Below are 7,000 nucleotides of genomic sequence, written 5' to 3' on the forward strand. Positions count from 1 at the left end.
AAAACACATATTAAACGAAATTGCCCACCATATTGGTGATGAACTAAAATAATTTTAAACAATTAATGTTATGAAGCCAGTATCAGAACTGTAGATCAACACTAGTATATAATGAACATGAATCAATATAATGATTTTCGAATTTATTTCGTAAAGTCATGATTTCTCATATGGTATCAGGGTTCAATAATTTTAAAATTTAAACGGATATAACATCCCTTTCAAAAAAGAGTGAAATTCAATCTCAAATGAAAGAATTGGGGAATTATAAACTTGAAGATGCGGTTTTGAAATCTCACTTCTTAAGTAACCAACATTAGTATATAAGGTTTATTTATAGATCGGTGCCTAACTAAAAACTGCTCTCAGTAATGCAAATTTTGGGTAGATGTTTTCATTACCATGTGAGAGCCAAAAGAAGAATAAAAGCAGAAACAAGTGTGTCAACGATCGATGTCCTTATATTTTAATTTTGCTCGCAATCATAATAGGATACTAGAACTTGCGCGGATATTCTTTTTTTTTTAATTTATCTTATATAAATGGTAATATATATTTATAAAATTTATATGTATTAAATAATTGTTTAATATATTTCTAAACCCATAAATTTTATAATTTATAGTGAATAATTTTGTTTTATTTTTTGATCCGTCAATTATTACACTCATATTTTTAAAATATAATCTGCGTATTGGTGTAAATGTATTTTTTTATGGATCAAAAATATAGGTAAAATAAAAATGTTATCTATGGTTATATTTGATTTATACGATCAAATAATTGAATATATATTATTTATAATTTTGTGTGTTTTATATTATGTATTTTTTATAATATTTTCTATGTTTTTTAGACATAGTTAATATACCAAAATAAAAAATAAACAGTCTGTATAATGAATATTTTGTTATATTTTTGGTATTGATTAAGTGTAATTTATGATTTAGCTTAATTATAGGAAAATTTCTTAAATAAGTAGGACATAATTTGTTGTATTTTATTTTAGAAAAATACATTCATTAAACTATAAAAGACAAAAATACCGAAAGGTAGATAAATTTATTATTTTAGTGGCATTGAGACGTAAATAAATTAAAAACTAAAAGTTAATTTATAAGTGTATTTGTATTTTAATAAGATAGATTTAGTTTACCGATAAAGGCATAAATTACTCTGAATTGTAGTTAATTAAAAAGCGTTGGAGGACGAAGCAAAGATGAGGCCAAGCCGAAAGAGAAATAGTAAAAGAAGAAATGCAGTGCTCCTTAATCATGAGGTTTGTGCAATAACAATGGTAATGATGCTCTTAACAGAATAAAGTCCAAGTCCGTGGGCCACCAATAAAATATTAATAAATGTTATATAGTTAACATTTGATTAAGTAACTAATTACAACCTAATATGAGTTAGTAACTTTATTACTATTTTTTTCTTTTTCTAAACGAGTCTGTTGCATCTAAGCTGTGCAATGATGAACTCCTGGGGCAATGCCTGGCGTTTCCATTTTTTCTTAATGTGTTTTATCAATTTTATAAATAGTGGAATATGTCTTCATATTGTTTTCATAATTATGTTCATGTATTCATAACAAATCTTCTACATGAAGATTATGTACAAGCAAGGTTTAATTAATAAAATTGATGAAGTTAGAAAAAAAAAATAGTGGAATATAGAGAAATGGAATTATTGTAATAACTCCGTACGGTAAATTGAGTATATTTGTGGATGGTTACTTCACTCGTTTAGACATTTATGATCTGAATGAAAAATGAATTGAACAGCGACTGAAAAAATTAAGATAGGATCAGAGAAGTGGGTGACCATTTATTTAGATGTTTGATACAACTTTGATTAGACAGGTTCTGTGACTATCTATCTATAATAATAAACGGAAGTTTTCTCTTACCTCCTGCAGCCACGTCCTTTTTTAAGAGTGGGCATATGTTGCCACGTGTCGGCGCACCAAGCTGTTTCCGATTTTTTTGCTTCATGTCGGGTCTATTAATCCTTTTATTTCATCTGGGCTTTTATTTCATTTGTAGATTAAGCCCAAACCTCAAGTCCAAACTTTAGCACACTTGTTAGAAACTCACATGAGATTAGGTTTCCCCTTCCGTCTTCGTCTTGAGCTGCGACATCCACGATGAAATCCCACAAAAGCTTTAAGTGACGTTCCGGCCTATTCATTGAGTTCCGAAGCGAGGAAGATGTGTTGACTATGTAAGTCATGATCCTTCCCGTCTTTGAGAGAGTTTTAGACATCTCTTTGTTGGCTCAAATGGTAACGTTTTCTACGGGAATTAAGATTGATAACATAAACAAGCTCCATGAGAAACCTATTCATCTAAACAAGATACATTTGTTCCTATATCTTTCGTTATTAAGCATACTATTTATTTACTACGAATTTTTTATGAACTTTTTTTGCAAAAAAAAAATGTTCCTGGGAAATTCTTGCGAGTTTTGGTGCAGAGACGTGTTTAATTACTCCTCTTAGGAGTTTTCTAATATATATTTTTTCTCCTGTTGTAATTGAATTAGAGCTCTCAAGATAGGAAGATCTTTGATCTTGGTACTAATATTTTCATTGAAAACCTTGACCCTGTATGTATATATGTTATCTGGTGGTAACTATATTCTGAAATATTGTTACTTCACTACAATAGCTGATCAGGTTTTGCTTTTACAGGATGTGGATGAAAAGATCGTGTATGATACTTTCAGCACAATTGGTGTCATTGCTTATAATCCTAAGGTAAAATCTTTATTGTTGTTGATAATATATCATCTGTAATCTATGAATAATGTCATTGTGGCCGGCAAAAAGAATGGCTGTACGCTTAAGAATCTGATGCTCCGAAATTCTCATTTCAGATAATTTGAAGTTTACATATATCCGTTCTTGGCTCTAAGTCGTCCCCGGGGTCTCTGAAGCCGTTACACTTGCCCAGTGGATCTCCCAAAGCTACACGTGAGATTTATTTCTTTCATTACATCCCTCGAGCTAACTAATGATGCATGATGTCTTAAGTCTAATGTTTGTTGTTGCAGTCACCACTTAGGCTCGGACTCAGTAAACGATTGACTCTCTTGGAAGCAAGACTCTGTTGAAATTTACATGGAATCACCAAGATGCCATTTTGTGTTGCTCTTTAAAGGTGAGTCAGAGTGTCCATAGGGTAGTTTTATTTTAACCGTGCTTGGTTTAATATAGTCTAGGTTATGTTTGTAGCCTCAACCAGTGGTTATATTCGCGAACCAAGCTGGTTTAAACATGCTAGAGACAATGCTTGTATCCTTACAAGACATTGCACTGGAAAAGATCTTTGATGAATCTGGTCGAAGGGCTCTCTGCTCTGACTTCGCCAAGCTAATGCAACAGGTAAAAAAGAAACAAAACAAACCCTTACGGTCATAAGATAATGCCTGCAACTCATTAGTCTTGTCAATACAGGGATTTGCGTGCTTGCCTTCAGGAATCTGTTTGTCTACAATGGGGAGACATGTCACTTATGAACAAGTTGTTTCTTGGAAAGTGTTTGCTGCATCCAAAACGACAACAATAATAATTGGGCAAATCTCCAAAATAGCACATTTCTAAGTTTATATCACAAAAATAGCACTCCAAAACTAAAATGACCAAAATAGCACCTTTCAAAGTTTATACTTTGAAAATTTTAATTTTTTTATTTTTCAAAATTTGAAATCTTATCTCCAAAACCTCATTTCTCAACTCTAAACCCTAAACCTTACCTTTAAACCCTAAACCCTAAACTCTAAACCCTAAACCCTAAACTCTAAACCCTAAACTCTAAACTCTAAACCCTAAACCCTAAATCCTAAACCTCACCCTTTAACTCTAAACCCTAAGTTTGTGACTTTTGATAAAACATTAAGTGCTATTTTTGTGACTTTTGACCTTGAGTGTTAGTTTGGAAACAAAAACTTGATTTAGTGCTATTTTGTCTTTTTTCTCATAATAATTTGCATTGTCTTGCTTTCTCCTTTGTAAACTGGTCGTTTGTGTAGTCTCGTCTCTTATGAGTGTATTAGTAAAAGCTAATCAAATTTACATTACAGACAACACTTTTTTTGTTGTTGTTATTGTTGTTGTTGTGTAAGTGTCTGTCTCTGTTTTGATCAAATTTGCATTATATTCTCATTTTTATTTAAGCCTTTAATCATATAGTAAAAAGAAACAAATAATCATCCTTTAAAACGGGACTATCTTCAGAACTGCATGCACCTAGCTGGTAAACCTGTCTGATGATTAACAAAAATAATCTCAGACATTGTTGCAACGAAGAACGTCTTGAAGCTTAGCACCTGCAGCTTTAAGACCTTTGAGAGAAACCGGAACGTTAAAGAAGTTGAGTGATGGAAGCTTTGAAGCCGGAGGAAGTTTCAGGTTCAATAAGAAGTTTCTAAAATCATCCATAAGCAAAGGAACTTCGAAGTCTGTTTTGTTGTGTTTCGCCACGTTGTCTTCAGCTGCAATGTGAGCTCCTGACTCCATGTGGTTGGTTGAGAAGCTTTGTTGGTTAGGGAACTTTGGGAAGAGACTAACGTACCTTGAGGTACATCATGTCGATCAAGAACTTCTTCCAAGAAGCTTGCCAACCATTTGTTCTTGATTTGGGTATCTGAACCAGGTTTGCTTTAGCGCTTTCAGTGAATCTCATGTTCATATAGACGTAGAACTCTCTCCACTGCTTTGGGAAGAACACAGCTCCCCGACTGCAAGGTAACGGGTGAAGGTAAGGTGTGTGTAGACGAATCTGTTTAAAGAATTCTGTTGGGTTCCATTTCATTTTTCCAAACCTCACAATCAATGATGTAGGAATTAAACCGAAAATAGAGATGTTTAATAATTTTGACAAATATTTTTTTTAAGTGATAATAAAATTTGATAAATTCACCAAAATACATTTTAATACAATAAAATTTGATAAATTCACTTATATACATTTTAATATCTAAACTATCTATTTAAATTATTATAAAAATCCGGCGCGTAGCGCCGGCAAACCACTAGTTCTTATTATTACTGATGTTTACTTAATTGGATAATATTAATGTACCGAACACTTCAAGACAATTAATGCTAAATAATTTTTTTTATAAAAATAATGGTAAGAGAGTATGAACATCATGAAAATGGGTATAAAAAACAAAACTACGTGATTTTTTAATAAAATGACAATTCATTTGTATTATTGGTATTGATACTTGTTTTAGGCTCAAGGATTTCCAGTTATGATTTATACTTGTAGGAGTTACTAATACTGCCCCTGTTTTTTTTTTAAGAAATTTATGTTTTGTCGGTTGTTCCAAACCACGAGGTTGATTTTCAAATATATACAAAAATCTAATATATGCAAGTATAAATATTCTTAAGTCATAACTGGAAATACTCAGTTATGATTTGATCAACGGTACATTATCTTGCATAGTTGCATATATTAGATTTTTGTATATATTTGAAAATCAACCTCGTGGTTTGGAACAACCGACAAAACATAAATTTCTTCAAAAAAAAACAGGGGCAGTATTAGTAACTCCTTTCGCTCAGTTGAAAACATGTTGTCGGTTTTCGAACCATCGAAAGTAGATCTTTACAGTCTATCCCAAAAATCTAACATATTAAATATTGAAGCAAACTTTCCATAGGCCAAATAAGTGCTTCTAGTTCCAAATTAAAAGTGACAGCCTTTTAAACTCAAAATTTGTTGTTTTCATGATTCCTCTTTGATCATAAACTTTGTGGTCACTTATTTCTCATATAAGGACGCCTCCAATGGTTTACATCATTTTTTCTCTCAAAATGATGTAAATTCAAAATGAGTTTGAGTTTTTCTTCAATTGTTTTTTTTCATTTTTTTCTTCAAAATAGAATATTCCAAGTATATTCTATTATTAATAAATATAATAGTGCTATGTACTTTATAAACTTACAAATTTTACTCAACTATAATATTTATTTTAACTACTTTTTTATTTTGTACATAAATTTAGTTTTTAAAAGAATACACAATGATTTATATGAACTTATAATTATATTAGTGAAAGTATTATTAATTTCAGTAAAGTATAAAACACAAATATTTAATCTTTTAGATATAAAAAAATTGTACAAAAATTCAAGGATCTATTTTTAAATAAAAAGTTCAATAGTAAAATTGAAGTTGTGAATATTGTTCCCTCGAATTTGAGGGGATACTATTCATATTCTCATTTTTTCCATCAAAATAATGCACCGTTGGAGAAAGTTTTCTTTCATATTTTGATGTTTTCCCTCTAAATGATGTACTATTGGAAATAGTCTAAGTCCATGCATTGGAGTTCGTAAAACTTTCAATGCATCACCTAACATCCTTCTTGAATCCACCAAACCTATGATTCTCTATTCTTGAAAGTTTTTCCTTGTTATTCACTTTATCTCCTTAAGTTGTTTTCATTCTGCCAACGATTCTTCACAGCTCACCTTAGGCTCATTCACTTCTGACCTTACTATCAAAGAAAAGTCTTCTTTTCACCTCCTTTAACCGACCTTTCAGCTCCTTTACTCACCTTCTCTTCCTATGACACCTTCACTTCAGCTTAGCAACCTTGCCTTGAAGGTAATAGAAGAATTTGGGATACTTCCATGATATCACATTTCTTTGACCCTGAATTTATGGTTTGTACTTCCATGATATTTAGTTCTTAAGTTTCCTATTTTGTAATTGCACCATGATTTTTCTAACATCCCATAGGAAATCAGGTTTCTACTCACCTTAGACATGTATTTACTCACCTTAGACATGTATTTAACATCACTGAGTATCGCTTATGAACCATCTATATTCTCAATCTGAATTTTTTATATCCCCTTATGTTACCAAATATGTTGTTAGCATTATTACCTTACCACCATCACATTTCTTGAAGTCAAACGAGACTTCATTATTTGTTGTTTTGCGGTATGAACAATCTGAGTCATTAATCCACACAGGGA

The 7,000-nt window shown here is 31.4% G+C and overlaps 1 long non-coding RNA gene across 2 annotated transcripts; it reads left to right on the plus strand.

Annotated features, from left to right (window-relative positions):
* The first annotated feature begins 1,962 nt into the window (after window positions 1-1,962).
* Window positions 1,963-4,171, plus strand: LOC106449355. 2 transcript variants are annotated; one of them, XR_002660241.2, is made up of 6 exons: window positions 1,963-2,223; window positions 2,693-2,758; window positions 2,878-2,974; window positions 3,055-3,161; window positions 3,223-3,385; window positions 3,458-4,171. It is a non-coding gene; the product is annotated as an uncharacterized LOC106449355 (long non-coding RNA). The 2 variants fall into 2 exon arrangements; XR_001289134.3 differs by having other exon boundaries at window positions 2,054-2,223; window positions 3,236-3,385.
* Window positions 4,172-7,000: the final 2,829 nt, after the last annotated feature.

The sequence above is a fragment of the Brassica napus genome, chromosome C7 (assembly GCF_020379485.1).
Source record: "Brassica napus cultivar Da-Ae chromosome C7, Da-Ae, whole genome shotgun sequence".
In the NCBI taxonomy this organism is placed as follows: Eukaryota; Viridiplantae; Streptophyta; class Magnoliopsida; order Brassicales; family Brassicaceae; genus Brassica; species Brassica napus.